The sequence below is a fragment of the Caretta caretta genome, chromosome 3 (assembly GCF_965140235.1).
Source record: "Caretta caretta isolate rCarCar2 chromosome 3, rCarCar1.hap1, whole genome shotgun sequence".
In the NCBI taxonomy this organism is placed as follows: domain Eukaryota; kingdom Metazoa; phylum Chordata; order Testudines; family Cheloniidae; genus Caretta; species Caretta caretta.
In genome coordinates this window covers 49,338,744-49,357,887 of record NC_134208.1, presented here as the reverse complement: position 1 = coordinate 49,357,887, position 19,144 = coordinate 49,338,744, and the positions used below count along the sequence as shown (strand labels likewise).

The 19,144-nt window shown below is 41.9% G+C and overlaps 1 long non-coding RNA gene across 1 annotated transcript in view; it reads right to left on the bottom strand.

Moving 5' to 3' along the window:
• The window catches only part of LOC125634456 (uncharacterized), a 37,870-nt gene extending 24,436 nt beyond the window's left edge, over positions 1 to 13,434 (bottom strand). Inside the window, exons 1-2 of the long non-coding RNA XR_007355930.2 lie at positions 13,252 to 13,434; positions 11,320 to 11,416 (exon numbers count right to left, since the gene is read on the bottom strand). This is a non-coding gene — a long non-coding RNA (uncharacterized LOC125634456). The remainder of the gene's footprint in view (positions 1 to 11,319; positions 11,417 to 13,251) is intronic.
• Between the last annotated feature and the right edge of the window lie 5,710 nt (positions 13,435 to 19,144).

Genomic DNA, 19,144 nt, shown 5'->3' with positions numbered 1-19,144 from the left:
GTAATCACTCTGTGTGGATAGATGTTTTGTTTAAACTATATGTGGGTGATACTTGCTTAGAGACCTTTGTTTTGTTTGGTTTTGTAATGTAAAGGTTTATTCTTCCTTCAATGTGTGCAAGTTATTCCCATTGTTTTTCACTCTGGATGTACCGTGTACATTGGGCTGATTGCAGCTTTTTCTGTCACCAAGAGGGCAATTCTAACAACCCGGTAGTTACAACTAACAAAGGTGCATTGGTGCGTTGGCATATACCTGTTGTTAATAATAGAACTGTACATGTGCAGCTGTCAAGGGAGAACAGGATACTACAGGATCTAATTCATGATCAATACTCAATTACTTTTCATCACCCAGTTTACCTGCTAAAACAGTAGCTCAGCAGTGACATAACCTGTCACATGTATAGTGTGGAAGTAAATGAAGTTCTGGAAGTAAAAGAAGGGTCATATTATACCCTTTAAAAAGTGAAGGGTTTAAGCTAAAAGTGTCAGCAGATCTGTGCTTGAAGGTAGCCAAAAGTCTCCCAGATTATCCCTTTCCACACACATAGATTTCACTGTCAAGAGCTGGCTGACAGTCTGATTTGGAACTCCATGCTTCAAAAACACACAGTCAGTGTATAGCTAATACAGGAGCCTATCCTTTGAGTTAAGATTTTGCAAATACAAGATACTTTGTTGTCTGACCTTAAAAGCACACAGCAGGCTCCTTAGTAATTCTGTTACCTGGAAGCCTGCTTATCTTCCTAAGAGGAAATATGATTATCTGAAACATACTTATGATTGTGCTAAAAGAGCAGAGTCTCCATGTATAAATTTCAGAGTAACAGCCGTGTTAGTCTGTATTCGCAAAAAGAAAAGGAGTACTTGTGGCACCTTAGAGACTAACTAATTTATTTGAGCATGAGCTTTCGTGAGCTACAGCTCACTTCATCGGATGCATCACTTCATCCGATGAAGTGAGCTGTAGCTCACGAAAGCTTATGCTCAAATAAATTGGTTAGTCTCTAAGGTGCCACAAGTCTTCCTTTTCTTCATGTATAAATTGAAAGTATTTCACAATGGATCATCTCCATTTAGTAAAAAGGCCTCATCTCATATATAGAAGTAATAATAAGTAATGGGAAGGCAGTCTAAGTAGCATAATATTGGAGTCATCACAATGTTTTGTATCTACATCTGTAAAAGAATTGCAGGATCTTTTGCCACAACAGCAGTGTAATAATTAGACTACTTCCAAACACTGAGTTATATAGCCTCACAAAACACTGTATATAATTGTTATGCACTACAACTTTATGCAATATAGAGGTTACAGGATTTTTACTTCAGTAGGTTTCATATGCTCATGGGGCAGTTTTTCAGTTGGTGTCAATTGTCATAGCTTCATTGACTTCAAGCTGAGAATCTGTCTCATGAATTTGGTTGTGATAGGTTACTTAGGCTCTGTCAGAACACTAGTAGTCTAAGACATGACACAACCCTGGTATGCACACTCAAAAAGATTGTGTGTGTGACATGGTGTCTGATAAATCCTGCAACCCCATTTTTGAATAAAGAACTTTCATTATTACAGAGACAAAGTGGGTGATGCAATAGCTTCAGCTTTGTATAAGCTTGAAAGCTTGTCCCTCTCACCAACAATAGTTGGTCCAATAAAAGATGTTACCTCATCTACCTTGTCTTGCTAATATCCTGGGACCAACACTGTAAACAACTTTCATTATTGTGTATTCAATCATAAACAGCACTGCAAAATAAAACGAGGAGCAAATATGAGGTTTCAAGTTTTAAAGTATGATGCCACATTAATTGTCATCTATTCATCCTTAGAAATGCTTCTTTTACTTTGGAAATTTCAAAGTGCTGATCTAGAGGAAATTAGAACAATTTGCTTTTACCTAATAAACAATACTATAGCAAGGTTACATCTGCTAAAGACGACATTTTTGTCTTCACACAATTCATTCATTGCTTTACAATGACATAATAGTGCCACAAATCTACCCAGATGTGCTTGGGTGCTGTTTTTCATATGGATCTCTGATTTAGCTGACAGATATGTAAAAAAGCCACGTGTAGCAACACAATTCCACAGTGACCACACATGTGCAGATGCTGGGGAACACATGTTATTCCAGCTAAGAACAATGTAAGTTAAAGCTCATAAGGTTTCCCCTGCCTTGCCACTCTCAGAGGTTATTCCATGACTCAGAGTTGTATTTTTAGGATTCCACCTGTTTACTGGGATTTCAAAAACACCAACTTCAAAACACAAATTTCAAGAGCATCAGGATTAAAGGCCTGATGCTGAAGCTCGCAAGGATCATCCCCTACTGCAAAACGCTACGCCTGCTGTGGACGATGCTGAGCAATAGGCAGCTATGTGTCCACTTGGGCAACAAAGTCAGTTTGCCCCAGTTCCTCAACAATGGACTGCCACAAGGCTCAGTACTCACAGCAACACTTTTCAATGTTTACATGAGCAGCATGCCTCCAATGAAGTCACGCAAATTTGCATATGTAGATGATCTTGCCCTGGCAATCCATCAGCCATCTTCAGCGACATCGATTCCACTTTGAACAGGGACCTAAACACCACGGAGGAATCTTTCCAGAAATGGAGGCTCAAGCCAAATCCTCACAAAACAAACAGTCACTGCATTCTATCTTGATAATAGGAATACTAAGCACACCCTGAATATGAACTGCAGTAACACTGTGCAACATGATCCCACTCCGACCTATCTCAGAGTGAAGCTGAATCACACACTAACCTTCCACGACCACCTGAAGAAGGTAGCTCCCAAGACGAAGACAAGGGTCCACCTGGTCCAGAAACTGGCAAGCATAGGCTGGGGAGCATCAGCATCAGTGTACTGTGCACTGGTAGGGACCAGAAGTAGCCATACTCGACTTGTTGATGTCCAGCTGAACACTTCAGTGTGGTGTATCACTGGAACCCTCAAGTTGACCCCAACACCTTGGCTGCCAGTTCTGTCGCACATCGTTCCCCCATCCATTCACAGTGATGCCACAACCCTTCAGAAATTCCAGAGGATTGTGGAAAATGAACATCTTCCCACCCACCAGGGCCTCAACTATGTCCCCTCACCACCACTCGAAGTTGAATAAGCCCTTTTGGACCCATGCATTTAACCTTCAACAATGCAACTTCAACCCTGATGAAGCTTGGAAAACTGAATGGAGTTCACAAAAAGTCACAAATAAACACCTTGCGAAAAACCCAATGCAGAAGATCCCTGGCTTCGATTTTCCATGAAGCTCCTGGGCAACCCCAAGCCACAACCACACAAACCATGGCCAGTGCAGATACGTGCTGCACAAATGGAAAATTAAAGACTCTCCAGTGTGTGACTGTGGTCACCCAGAACAGACCATGGAACATATAACAACTCAATGCCCAGTTCACAAATACAAAGGAGGCATCAAAGCAATACACCTGCTACTCCAGATTCAATTATCTGGCTTAACCATCCAAATGTAAAATTATAATTGTTGCTCTACATTTCCATCAGCCATATGAAGAAGAACACAAAGTTGGATGACGTAGGGGACTGGAGTTGTGTATTCAGTGGGAATTCTGAAGGGGGTTGAGTTTTCTTGGCTGTTGTGAGATAAGATGATATTTAATAATTTATGTTCTTGTCACTTGCATTGGGGTCCATAGGGCTTTGCGTAGGTTCCCGTCGTGTTTTGTGTAAATCAATAAAAATAATGATCATAGGGAATGGAAGATCCATAATTTTTGTAGAAAGATGTTATACCAGTGGGCCCAGAAAAAGAGTTCAGGCTGTTTGAAATCCTTGAATATATTAATAATGTCAAGTTTCAGAGATATACATTACAGACCTGGTGTTACCATATGGGCTTAAAACAGGATTTCAGAGATGTGTTATTCTCTCTCTCATAAGATTCACTGAGGTAATGCAAATGACAGCATTACAAAACACATGTGTGAGTGAATTCTGGGTAGACCAGTCAGATCACATGATCAGACAGACATAACATTTTAGTACTGTTAAAACATACTTTAAAAAAGTACCCAGGATTATTTGGTTACAGTGAAATTCTAGTTATAATAAAGAGGAAAGTCCTGGATAGCTTTAATGTACCCCAGTGAAGACTGACTCTTCCAGAGGCTTAATCATAGAATATCAGGATTGGAAGGGACCTCAGGAGGTCATCTAGTCCAACCCCCTGCTCAAAGCAGGACCAATCCCCAACTAAATCATCCCAGCCAGGGCTTTCTCAAGCCTGACCTTAAAAACCTCCAAGGAAGGAGATTCCAACACCTCCCTAGGTAACGCATTCCAGTGTTTCACCACCCTCTTAGTGAAAAAGTTTTTCCTAATATCCAACCTAAACCTCCCCCATTGCAACTTGAAACCATTACTCCTCATTCTGTCATCTGCTACCACTGAGAACAGTCTAGATCCATCCTCTTTGGAACCCCCTTTCAGGTCATTGAAAGCAGCGATCAAATCCCCCCTTATTCTTCTCTTCTGCAGACTAAACAATCCCAGTTCCCTCAGCCTCTCCTCATAAGTCATGTGTTCCAGTCCCTTAATCATTTTTGTTTCCCTCCGCTGGACATTTTCCAATTTTTCCACATCCTTCTTGTAGTGTGGGGCCCAAAAGTGGACACAGTACTCCAGATGAGGCCTCACCAATGTCGAATAGAGGGGAACGATCACGTCCCTCTATCTGCCGGCAATGCCCATACTTATACATCCCAAAATGCCATTGGCCTTCTTAGCAACAAGGGCGCACTGTTGACTCATATCCAGCTTCTCGTCCACTGTAACCCCAGGTCCTTTTCTGCAGAACTGCTGCCTAGCCATTTGGTCCCTAGTCTGTAGCGGTGCATGTGATTCTTCCGTCCTAAGTGCAGGACTCTGCACTTGTCTTTGTTGAACCTCATCAGATTTCTTTTGGCCCAATCCTCTAATTTGTCTAGGTCCCTCTGTATCCTATCCCTACCCTCCAGCGTATCTACCTCTTCTCCCAGTTTAGTGTCATCTGCAAACTTGCTGAGGGTGCAATCCATGCCATCCTCCAGACCATTGATTCTTCAAGGTGCTGAGCCCTCACTCTCCCATTGAAGGCAGTAGGACTTGAGGGTGCTCAGCACCTTGCCGGATCAAGCTCTTTATGTTCTGCATGTTGCCAGACACCCCTACATTGCAGATATTTTATGTTGCCCACATGATTCCTGTTTGCTAGCTCTCAATTCCTGACCCTCTCTCTCAGTTCACAGCTAGATTTAGTGTTTTATTCAAAGTTAAGTCTGGATCACAGTGTTATTGGCTGATTCAGGAGATCTGATTCACTTAGTGGAGATTATATATGAATATGGCAAAGAACATGGTCTAAAGTTGAATGTGGACAAGACAAAAACGATGCTAATGTGCAAGGATCCTTGGAAAACATGTAAGATTATAGCAAATGACACAGTCATACAGGAAGTGAGAAATTATTGCTACTTAGGAAGCATCATTATGGAAGATGAAAGATTGGATACTAAAGTCAGCACCAGAATATTAAGAGCAAAAGAGGCATTCTTGAAGAACAACCATCTGATGAGACGGGACATAACTCTGAAGACTAAATTCCAATTCTTAAAAGCTTACATTTGGTCTCTGTTAAATTATGGTTGTCAAACACGGATATTCAAACAAATTATAATAAAGAAACTACAATCCTTTAAATTATAGTGTTATAGAAGAATTCTGAAAAAAAATCATGGCACCCACATAACCAATGAAAAAGTATTGGAGATGATTGGAACTTAGCAAACACTAGTCAGAGATATTACACAAAGAAAGAGTTGATTTGCAGAGCTTATTTTAAGATGTTCAGTGGACGATGCTGTTTATGGGCACTGGAAGGGAAAGTAGATGGCATAAGAACACAGGGCAGAAAAAGATCTTGGATGGACAATTTGGTATCCTGGTGACTATTCATCCACAAAGAGATTAGCAGAGGATCATATAGAGTGGGCTCCCATGGTGGGAAATCTCCAATAACCAACACCACATAAGATGATGATGTCTGGATTCCCCAAGTATTCTTCCGTTTGGCTTGCTAGTTGTGCAATTTTCTGCAACTATTCCACCTGCTCCTGCAAAAATGCAACTTTACTGACATAGACAGAGAAAGACCAGGAGCAAGATGTGGCAAACACTTATTACAGGGCATCGTGTTTACTACTGTAAATAATCTCATCAAAGCCATGGCAGTAAGCATATGCCCAGCAGTAAGCATTTACAGGGTTGGGCCTCAGGTCATTCTTTGTCTTCATCAGTAAAGTAGTATGTCATGAATAGCTGTCTCATATGATAGGCAGAGCTATTTTCATACTAGTTTCTGGTTTATCTGTCAAAACACATAGACTTCACATTCTCTGTTGTGTTGAGGGGTAAAGTCCCGAAGGTAGGCAGGGCATCAAAGCTTAACCTAGCACATTTTTGTTGACCCTCACTACAGACCTGAAAAATGTCATGAAATGTATTATTTGTGCAAAGACAAAAGATTTGCAGTATTAAGAGCCTTCCAGACATAAACCACTTATTACACAACCTACCACCGTTATTTTTTTGAGAAAAGCATTTCTTATGATAACTGGCAGCAGGATTACTTTTTGACCTTAGGTAGTGCATAAGGCCACTTGCAGGCTCTCTACTGGGGTAAATTTCACCCTACATGTCAGTTTCTATGGACATGTTGTACTGAGGCATGGGAAGCAGCAAGGTTTGGAGGAACAAGTACAGTCTTGGGAATCAGAGAGTCCTGTGCTGATTCATTGTGTGGTCTTGGGTAAATCCCTTCATTTCTCTGCCTTAATTTCCCCATCTATGGAGTAAGAACAGTAATATTCACTGACTAAACACAGGGATGTTGTAAGAACGAATGAAGGGTTGTGGTGATGCAAGTTGCTAATAGCACCTTATGCCAGGGGTCCTCAGCCAGTTAGTACAGACAACAAAAACCATTAATACTCCTAGAACAGCAGTTCCCAAACTGGGTCGGGACCCCAACATGGGTCGCAACCCAATTCTAAAGGGGGCATTAAGGCTGGCTCAGACTTGTTGACGCCTGGGGCCAGGGCCAGAGCCAAAGGCTAAGCCTGAGCCCCACCACCTGGGACTAAAGCCAAAGCCCAAGGGCTTCAGCCCTGGTGGCAGGGCTCAGGTTACAGACTGCCTGTCTGGGGCTTAAGCCCTTGGGGCTTTGGCTTTGCCCCCCCCCCCCCCCGCCCCAGTCCCAGAACAGTGCGGCTCGGGCTTTGGCCCTGCCACCCAGGGCAGCTGGGCCCAGGCTTCGGTCCCCCCTCCTGGGGTCAAGTAATAATTTTTGTTGTCAGAAGGGGGTCGCGGTGCAATGAAGTTTGAGAACCTCTCTCCTAGAACAGACCAGGTGGGGAACAACAACAAAATTGAGTTTAGAAAAGTACCAAATTATAAGGCATAAAGCTGTGAGTTCAATGATATTGCTTTAAAATGAGGCATCAATTTCTTTCGGCCCCACTGAACCTGTTCTGGAGGAACTCAAGGCATTACATCTCTTGCACTTTCTTTACAAGTTTAAAAGTTTTGGTTAAATCCATGATGTTAATAATTTATCTGAGGCAGTGTTTAATTTGCGCCAGAGTTTGCCATGGCTGAGCCCAGGAACCTCTAGGTTTGGCAGTTCATAGCCCTTGCACCTTCGGGCTTGCTGCATCAGTTATGAATGTAAAAAATTTGCTTGAGCCCCAGCACCTCTTTCATTACAAATTAAGCACTGACCTGAGGCCAGATTTTTCAAAAGCATTCACAGTGGTTTTGATTCTGAATGGATACCAAAAGAAATCAAAAGGGGGACTTATTTGTGCAGGACATTTGAACCAACATTATCAAATGCATTCACAATATAAATTTTCTGTTTCTGTCATGTTTCTCTTACACCTTACACTTACTATCACCAAGCAGCCTTCATTTTTATAGAGAAGTGCAAAATGCGATAGGTATTATCAAGAAGAAAAAAACCAAGAATAAACTGAGGAACTCTTATCAAAGCCTGTCATATTAGCTGAGTTTCAGCAGAAACAACAACAAAAAAATGTGCCAACGCCAGCAACTGAAACAAGATGTATTTACAAGATAAAGCTTAGCCTTCTCCATGCTAAAGCACCCACTGGAACAGATGAAGGGTATACATGATTATTGCTCAGGGCATGTGGCTGGTGAGAAGGTATTACTTGAGTCTCAACATTGGGCAGTAATTGAAAATGTCTGTCTCACTCTCTGTCCCTTTGAGACAGGCCAGCTGTGAAGTGTCTTCTGACTCTACTAAACTAAACTGGGAGGAGTGGTAGATACACTGGAGGGGAGGGATAGGATACAGAAGGACCTAGACAAATTGGAGGATTGGGCCAAAAGAAATCTGATGAGGTTCAATAAGGATAAGTGCAGGGTCCTGCACTTAGGACGGAAGAACCCAATGCACAGCTACAGACTAGGGACCGAATGGCTAGGCAGCAGTTCTGCGGAAAAGGACCTAGGGGTGACAGTGGATGAGAAGCTGGATATGAGTCAGCAGTGTGCCCTTGTTGCCAAGAAGGCCAATGGCATTTTGGGATGTATAAGTAGGGGCATAGCGAGCAGATCGAGGGACGTGATCGTTCCCCTCTATTCGACATTGGTGAGGCCTCATCTGGAGTACTGTGTCCAGTTTTGGGCCCCACACTTCAAGAAGGATGTGGATAATTTGGAGAGAGTCCAGCGAAGGGCAACAAAAATGATTAGGGGTCTGGAACACATGACTTATGAGGAGTGGCTGAGGGAGCTGGGATTGTTTAGCCTGCAGAAGAGAAGAATGAGGGGGGATTTGATAGCTGCTTTCAACTACCTGAAAGGGGGTTCCAAAGAGGATGGCTCTAGACTGTTCTCAATGGTAGCAGATGACAGAACGAGGAGTAATGGTCTCAAGTTGCAGTGGGGGAGGTTTAGATTGGATATTAGGAAAAAAATTTTCACTAAGAGGGTGGTGAAACACTGGAATGCGTTACCTAGGGAGGTGGTAGAATCTCCTTCCTTAGAGGTTTTTAAGGTCAGGCTTGACAAAGCCCTGGCTGGGATGATTTAACTGGGAATTGGTCCTGCTTCGAGCAGGGGGTTGGACTAGATGACCTTCTGGGGTCCCTTCCAACCCTGATATTCTATGATTCTATGATTCTGCCATTCTGGGCCAAGTCGTTCTTCTCGTTAGCTTCCTTAAATACCACCTGTCTATGTTGAGGAATTATTCTGAAGTAAACAAAAAAAAAAAAAGTACCATACTGCTCTCTTGTTAAAAGTGTTGATACAAACTTTACTGAGTAGGAGAAATTTAGCAGCAGGCTTTGCAGCCTGAGCATTATCCTGTATAATGGCCATTCTCCTGTCTTTAACACTTGCTTCCTGATTTTGTAAAACTAGAAATTATTAGATCACATTTTTTCCTGCTGGTTATTGAATGTATTATTGCTGTAATGCATTGTTGTAAAGCAGGGATCGGCACCCTTTGGCACGCGGCCCGTCAGGGAAATCCGCTGGTGGGCCAGGACAGTTTGTTTACCTGCAGCGTCCACAGGTTCGGCCGATCACAGCTCCCACTGGCTGTGGTTTGCCATTCTCGTTCCAGAAGCATTCAGCTCATCTACACAGTTCTGTAGCCCAGTAGTCCCCCTTACACAATTCATATAGTCCTCAGCCTCACCCTCTGTTCCCTGCCCTGAGTGCTAGGAATGAACCAGAAGGTAACTGAGACATCAGCCAAGAGGAGGGTCCAGAGAGACTTGGGCGTACCAAGCAAGAGAATAAGAATGAATTTTCAAAGGCCTCAGGTCCCAGCCATTGCAAGCCCAGCAGACTTAGAGCAGCAAAGCAAGCTGTCTGATCTGCCTTTGGGGCTTGCAGGTAGCAAGGGCAGCATATAAGGCCCATCTAAAAGGTTAAACAATTTATTATTCATGTTCATGAAAGCACATGGACCTTGGGAACAATTCCTTCTCTATAGCCCTGATGAACATTGAAATATAGAATACATGGCTTGTGCAATGGTCAGGCTGGCTCACAGCTCTCTGTCTGCCTTTCCAGTTTTAAAGCCTGGCCTGTCTCAGAAAAATGTGCAGAAGAAATATTTGACACATTCAAAAATAAACAGCTGGAGGGATGAAGAGGAGGGTTGTGCAGGGATTACTCATTACAGGAGCAGAAATTTAAAACCTAAATAACTAAAGAAAAATCAGTCATTGAGCAAACAGCTCAAAGCCAAAGGGCAATGGGAGGGGATGGGAAAGTTGGGGCTTTATTAAAAATATGCCAACAGCAGCTGGCTATTATGAGATAGTTAGTTTCTAATACACCAGTTACTATTGGCTAGATTTTGGACTGGGGCCACAGCCAGGAACAGCATCTACCTGTGCAGCTCCAGAACACCCCAGAGTAGGATTCCCAGAAAGGAAATTCCCCACTTGAGTATACTAGCTGTAAAGTACTACATTCCCCTTCCCAGGCTGGCCAGCATGTACTGGGGAAAGAGCCATGATTGTGTTCACTCCTCACTACATGCCCACCTGCTCTCCAGGAAGAAGTAAGTCCCACTTACCCCTGCGCAGCCAGGTAGAGTTTTCCAAGTAGCCCATGTAAAGTTGCAAGGTTTTCTTACTCCCATTTATTCCTTTGCAACAAGCAGGTAGTCCAAGTCCCAGCCAGGCACTAGAAGAATATCTGATTTTTACTATATTCCTATACTGTCTCATATTCAAGGAACATTATGGATAAAAAGCCTTTGAATGGTGTTGTTTTTTATGCATCCCCTTACACCAATCTTTTGTGTATTTCTGGAAAAGCAACGTTTGTCAGGGTGTCTAACTGAGCTGCTGGATTAGCATGTCTGAAAGAGAAGCAGATGAAATCCAGCTGACACTTTAAAATACAAAGTTCAAATGCTAAGATATTTGTCATCCTCATGAAAATCCCAAAGTCCATGTAAGGATATATATCTGATGACATCTTAACAACATCATAAATTCTCCATCTTAACAGTTACAGGAGGAACAGCATGGAAGTCTCTGTAGATACAAGAGATCCATAACTGTGAGGTGTTGGGTTTTTTTGCCTTGCATTAGAGATGTACAGAGATAACTATACAAACCTAGCATTCAGCTGAATGAGCTGAGATCTCCAGAGGAAAGGGGAAAAAAGAAATAGTTGTTTTTATTTTTAAAAAAATTTTTTAGTTTCTTTTCATGCTAGATCTATCTCTTTACCTTCTCGTTAGCCAGCCTCCACAGTCTCCAGATCAGAGGTGGACTTCAGGAACCAAAACCAGTGGGAGTATATGAACTAGGAGGCCCAAGTACTCTCCTGCAGAGTAGAAAAACAAAGTAGTGGAGAGGTAGAAATTAGGAGGAGTAAGGTAGAGAGGCTGGAAAGGAAGCTGTGAGTTGAGAAGACAGAGCACATCTGGACAGGGGGACATTTAGCAGTCTTTGAGCCAACCACAAAATCCAACTGCTTCTAGTTTGCTAGACTCTTGTGTACAGTTATGGGCATAACTATAATAGGTTAGCTATGGGGCATTTGGACATTAGGCCTTGTAGAAATGAATACAAAATAATAAATTTACTAGACCTCCATTCTTTTGATAGTTTCCTTATATCTTTCCTTCTTCTGTAATTTGCCAAATCTTTGCCCCCCTTTTCAATGTTTTTCTTCAGTCTAATTTTCCTATAGAATTAATATTGTAGTTGTCCCTCCACTTACTTTCTTACCTTGCAATCCTGTCCCCTGTGTTATGTTGCCTGTCCTCTCTTTCATGTGTTTTCAGTTGCTCTCTTCCTTCCTTCCCTTCACCCTTCCCTTGCGGCTTCTACTATCAGTTCTCTCTCTCTCTCCTTCCCTCCTGCACTGACTCTCCCACTCTCTCACCTTTAGATCTCTCTATGCCTAATGCCTTTGCCACTCACCATTCCACTCTGTCACAAGTGCACACTCATTCTACCACTTTCACCACCACTACACACACACAGCCAGGCATTTTCAGGAAACATATTGCCCACATGTTGTTATGCACAAGCATCCACACACAGAAATATATGCACACTATCCCAGTACTCCCCCACCCCACCCGCCTCACTGACACACACACTCTCTGCCCTGCTCTCTCTTTCTCTCCCCTACCCACACACACAGGGGAGGTGGGAATTTTTTCTTTGGACTGGTGGGCCACTTTGGACCATGCACAGTGCAAGCCTGCTGTCAGGGAGGAAGGAAGAAGAGTTTGGACAGAGCAGGGAGAGTAGCTGGCTCAATAACAGGGAAGGAGAAAGAAGATGCCCAGAGTAAGCAGTAACGGAGGAGCCAAACTGGGCTGCCAGGGAACGAGCAAAAGGCTGCAGGGCTTCAACAATGCTCCCAACCCTATGTTCATATTAGGGCAGGGTAGCCTAATGGGCAAATGTCAACCATGCCTTCCCTTAGCTATGCCCTCTGGCCCAATGTATCACCACACTGACTGATTAGCCCTCTCCTAGAACTGTTTCTCAGGCAAATAAGTAAGTAGGTTGTGCTTAGCAAAATATCCTTCCTATTGGTGGGCTCTTGAATATGCCACATTCAGTGGTACCCAGTCATCACTGTTTAAATCCACATCTCTTGTGAAGCGTCTCTTTACCAGTACTCAGAAACATTGTCAATGCTTCACATTGCCAAGAGCATGAGGGGTACATTGTATACACTAGAAGCAGAGTAAATAAACTGATTTTATACAAATTCCTTTTGGGGCCTTGATGATTTCTGACTGATAGATGTTATTACTGGGATGAGAAATAAGTTGGTAGGTGATAGTTATTCTAAAGGAAAAGGCAGACAATGGAGTAGGCAAGTCTACTTATTGAGTGTTTTGTGTTCTGTGATAATGTGTGTTTTTAAATTTGTAAGTATCTAGGGCATCTAAAATGCATTGTTAATACTTAGATTGGAATACATTTTTATTTATAGGCTTTTTGATGGCGCACATATCATCATCGTATCTCAGCACTTCACAGCATGCACCGACTCCGGGGCTGGAGCACCCACGGGGAAAAATTAGTGGGTGCTCTGCACCCATCGGCAGCCAAGCTCCCTTCCCCTCCTGCCCCCGCTCCTCCTCCTCCTCCCCCCCCGCCCCGAGCATGCCACGTCCCCACTCCTCCACCTACCTCGCAGTGTTTCCTGCCCGACCACTGCCAAACAGCTGTTCGCATGCTCAGGGGCGAGGGAGAAGGAACAGGAACGTGGCAGGCTCAGGGGAGGAGGCAGGGAAGAGGCGGGGAGGAGGCAGGTCGAGCACTCGTGGAAAAGAGGGCAAGTCGGCACCTATGCCTCACAGATGTTGATGAGTTTATCCTCACAGCAACCTTGGGAGGGAGCAAAATATTGTTATCCCTATTTTACATATAGGGAACTCAGGTACAAAGATTAATACTGAGATTTTCAAAGGCACCTAGGAGAGTTAGGCACCCAACCATCATCAGCATTCAATGGTATTTGGGTGCCTGATTCCCAATATGATCCTTTAAAAATACCAGTCTAAGTGGCTTGCCCAAAGTCCATGGGATGTCTGTGACAGATCTGGGCATAGACCCCAGATCTCCTAGCGATTGGTGCTGTTCTGAAATTAAAGCATCTCATGTGCAAGTCTGATTAAATATAATGATTTTTCACAAACCTGAATCAATTTACCAGCATGTAGTTAATAACGCTGAGAATTCCAGACATGAATTAGAAAGCAACATGCTGCTACATATTTTACAGCAATAGGTTAACAGAATTAATGTGTATAAAAACTATCTGTAAAACGTTCTTCCAGTAGAGAAAAACAGGTGTCTTTCTGCCGCCTGTGATATTCCCATCAGCTGATAGAAATGCAAAGTTAAAACAGAACCTCCTTTAATTTCACAGTCTGTGATTCCTTCATAAAACTTCTAAAGATCAATTATGTCCTATCAATGTTAAATCCAAGCTGAACTAAGTGATTTATGCATAAATAGCCTCATACACTGAACAACTGCAAGTAACTTATCTATATTAAATATGAACTCAAAGGATTGTTATTTTGGCATTATTTTAAAATCAGCCATTATGTTTATCATTTGGATACTTTACATTTTCTATTCTAGAGGTATCCCATTATACATTGCAGAAGTATAGCTTTGTGTGGTTTTCAGAGGACTGTATGGCTGAAATAAGTAGAGAGCTGTGGTTTCTAGATGGGTCTGTGTGATAAAGTATATGAAGTGAAATAAGCAGAACAATTTTCAAAGCTACCCTTAATAGCTAAGGTTTATCTCACAGTGTCAGTTGGGTTTGATGAGAAGGAAAGGTACGTTTATTTTCATTTACAATGGAAAATAGGTAAGGCACTTGAACTACCCTGATACTGTAAGCATACAATCGACTGTACCCAGCTCTCAGAATAGACACCCCATCCATTCCCTTCATGGAAGACCCAGTAGAATGGACAGATGGAAAAACAATGAGAGAAGAAATTTTAGGACATTGCTTTTCCAAAATACTGCTTAGAAGTTTCAGAGCAACAGCAGTGTTAGTCTGTATTCGCAAAAAGAAAAGGAGTACTTGTGGCACCTTAGTTTCCACAGTATGCATCCGATGAAGTGAGCTGTAGCTCACAAAAGCTCATGCTCAAATAAATTGGTTAGTCTCTAAGGTGCCACAAGTACTCCTTTTCTTACTGCTTAGAAGCTTTGACATGGGAAGCCCAATATTTAAATCTGGCCTCATTAGTATGCCAAATGTACAATTTGCATGCACCGAATTACAGGTGTATGAAACTACAAATTGTGGACTACAAACTGCTGCATGTTGGGAGAACTTCCTGGTTCCTGCCAGGAATTACCCTCTGCCCTCCTACCAGGAAGGAAGTTTCAGCATTGAAGCTAGGAGCATGAGGCAACCAGAGGAGGCTGCTGGACTGTAATCCTGTTTGATGTTTCCTTACAGAATAAAATTTTTTTCCTGGTGGTTTGGCTGAGTGGGTCTGGTCTGAAGTGAATAAAAACTGGCACACAACACAGAACATACTGAGAAACCACAGGCGCAGGCCCCCAAAGTTGTGTAAAAAGCCACAAGGCAGAATTACCTACCTTCAATGACCCCCAAACTGAGATGGTGAACAGGAGTGAGGTTACATAATAAGGAGATCATGCTGGGATTTTTATTTTATTTATTTTTGCAGTGCATTAGTACAAGTGCAAATTCATAGATAAACTCTTAACAGGTGAATGAGAACTATGTTTATAGAGGCTATTTTAATTAGTTAGTAGAATGACAACATATTTAGGTTCTGCTGTAGACCAGACTCAAATGAGCACACAATTTAAAAAGCTTACATAATATAGAGAAATCGTACTAAAGCAAAGACAGATCAAGGAAATATCTAGTCAGCCAACATCTGGCATTGTACAGCAGCTATATTCCCAAATCCTTGTCATATTCTTAGCCCTACTGTCATCCAGCAGAATAAATGAATTGAAGTGTCTCTCTAAAATACTCCTGTCGAGACAATCAGATTACTGGAAGTGTACTACTGGAGCACACAGCAGCAATAATAAGCTTACTGTACATCTACACCTATTATTTGCAATTACAAGGAGAAGCAGTAGCAACATGGTTTCATCCTATAAAGCCACCGTGGAAAAAGAGAGTTGATTATGCTACCATTCTTTTGATGAGTGTTTGTGTAAGAGAGCGAGAAACTAGTGAATATGTTCATTGGCACCTAAATTATTATTATTTGTATAACAGTAGCATGGCTGGAGCCCTGCTTTGGTAGCTTACTATACAGACACATAGAAAGCCCTGAAAGGTTGCAATCTAAGGCCCCAATCCTACATACAAGCACCTGCTTGATTTAAGCATAAGGATAGTCTTACTGAAGCAAACAGGGTTACTCACATGTTTGAAGTGAAGCATTCACATGAGTATTTGCAAGATCAGTGTGTAATTTAAGACAAGACGTGAGTGTAACAGGAGGGAAGGGTGGACAACCCTTAGGTTGATAGGTGCTTAACAGCCTATGTTTAGCATAGGCTATACATGTTCAAATGATTTAAAAGTTCTTCTAAACTCAACAGGTCTCTGGGCAGGTGCAGAGTAAGCTATTCGGGCAGGGACCATCTCTTTGTTATGTTTGTACAGTGCCTAGCACAATGGTGCAATGTATAGGAGTATATGCAACATATAATATGTACAACTAAAATAAATGAGTAATTATATTCATTCTGTTCTTATACCTGGAGGCTGTTCTACATTATGCCAGGGGAGAGGATCATCATGCAGTTGCCTCAAGGCATAACGCCACCTTTGCACCACTCATCTCTGAGCTGTGTTGTGTGCAAAATGCCAGACCTCAGGATCTTGCCATTTGGGTTTACTGCAAGAAGTTGTGATATTTTACTATGCTTAGAATGTAATACCATGGTAAGTTATTTAAACATCCTACGAAGGGACTGGTTAAAATTTCTGTTCAAAACCCTTTTCAGCAAACAATTATGACTCCAAGTTACTGAAATTTCCATGGGAAGTGTCTGCTTTCCTTGAAAAATTTCAAAGACACTGAAAACCCCCAAAATTTGCAGGGGAAATTAAGAAAATGAAAAAAAAATCATTTTAATCAAAAATTTTCTCATGGGATCAAAAACACCATTTCCCAACCTGCTTTAGCCATAAGAGTAAACTTTCCTTTTTAATATCAACTCCTCTATCATGGAAATGATTGTTAGTTTCATAACATAGCAAAGCTACTGTACTTCATTCCAGCTCAGCTACATGCATTACTGAAAAAAGCAGATGTTTAGTTCCTGTTTAATTTGTGATTAAATCACACTGTGTGTATCTCAGTTTTTAATCAGTGAAAAGTATGAACAATGTATTCTTTGCAAAACCCCAAAAGTAAGAACAAGCTGCATATCCACCTACAAACAGTGTTTTTCAGAGACTTCCTCAGCTACGTAACTAAATGCCTTGTGCACACAATTCTTATATAATTTCATATTTTATTGATCATTCCAAACTTAATTTTTGTGAGTGGATATTACCTATTATTCAAACTATTGATATGGTAGTTTCTAGATGCGATTTAAAAACACCATGCTCAAATACATATACTATTCATAGGACTATACACTTCTGTATAATTTTACACAGCTTTTGGAGAATTATCATAGAAGTGTCGAACTGGAAGTAGGTCATCTAGTCCAGTCCCCTGCCCACAAAGCAGGACTAAGTAATAACTAAACCATTCCTGCCACGTGTTTGTCTAACCTGTTTTTAAAAATCTCCAATGACATAGATTCCACAACCTCTCTACGTAATTTGTTCTAGTGCTTAACTATGCTGACAGTTAGGAAGTTTTTCCTAACGTCCAACCTAAACCTCCCTTGCTGCAATTTAAGCCCATTGCATCTTGGCCTATCCTCAGAGGTGAAGGAGAACAATTTTTCACCCTCCTCCTTGTAACAACCTTTTAAGTACCTGAAAACTGTTATGTCCCCCTCAATCTTCTCTTCTTCAGACAAAACAAATGCAATTTTTTTCAATCTTTCCTCATAAGTTATGTTTTCTAGACCTTTAATCATTTTTGTTTTTCTCCTCTCAACTTTCTCCAATTTGTCCACATCTGTGGCACCCAGAATTGGACATGATACTCCAGTTAAGACCTTCTGAGTGCTCAGTAGAGTGGAAGAGTTACTACTCATGTTTTGCTTACAACATTCCTGCCAATACATCCCAGAATGATGTTTGCTTTTTTTGCAACTGTGTTACACTGTTGACTCATATTTAACTTGTGATCCACTATGACCCCCACATCCCTTTCTGTAGTATTCCTTCCTCGGCAGTCATTTCCCATTTTGTACGTGTGCAACTGATTGCTCCTTCCTAAGTGGAGTACTTTGCATTTGTCCTTATTGAATTTTATCGTATTTATTTCAGACCATTTCTCCAGTTTGTCCAGATCATTTTGAATTTTAACCTTACCCTCCAAAGCACTTGAAATGCCTCCCAGCTTGGTACCATCCACAAACTTTATAAATGTACTCTCTATGCCATTATCTAAATAACTGATGAAGATATTGAACAGAACCGGACCCAGAACTGATCCCTGCTGGACCCCATATGATATGCCCTTCCAGCTTGACTGTAAACCACTGATAACTACCCTCTGGGAATGGTTTGAGAGTGGTAGCTGTGTTAGTCTGTATCAGCAAAAACAATGAGGAGTCCTTGTGGCACCTTGGAGGCTAACAAATTTATTTGGGCACAAGCTTTCGTGGGCTAGAACCCACTTCATCAGATGCATGGAATGGAAAATACAGGAGCAGGTATAAATACATGAAAGGATGGGAGTCGCCTTACCAAGTGTGAGGTCAGTCTAACGAGACAATTCACTTAACAGCAGGATACCAAGGGAGGAAAAATAACTTTTGAAGTGGCAATGAGAGTGGTCCATTTCAGACAGTTGACAAGAAGGTGTGAGTAACAGTAGGGGGAAATTAGTATTGGGGAAATTAGGTTTAGGTTTTGTAATGACCCAACCACTCCCAGTCTTTATTCAGGCCTAATCTGATGGTGTCCAGTTTGCAAATTAATTCCAGTTCTGCAGTTTCACAGTTCTGCTTTTTGCAGTTCTGTTTTTGAAGTTTTTTTGTCGAAGAATTGCCACTTTTAGGTCTGTTATTGAGAGACCAGAGAGATTGAAGTGTTCTCCTACTGGTTTTTGAATGCTATGATTCCTGACGTCAGATTTGTGTCCATTTAGTCTTTTGAGTAGAGACTGTCCAGTTTGGCCAATGTACATGGCAGAGGGGCACTGCTGGCACATATCACATTGGTAGATGTGCAGGTGAATGAGCCCCCGATGGTGATATGGTTAAGTCCTATGATGGTGTCCCTTGAATAGATATGTGGACAGAGTTGGCACCAGGGTTTGTTGCAGGGTTGGTTCCTGTGTTGGTGTTTGTACCCACCTTACAGTAGCTCCATCGAGGTTGTATTTCCCTAGTTTATGAGAAGGTCATGCAAGACAGTATCAGA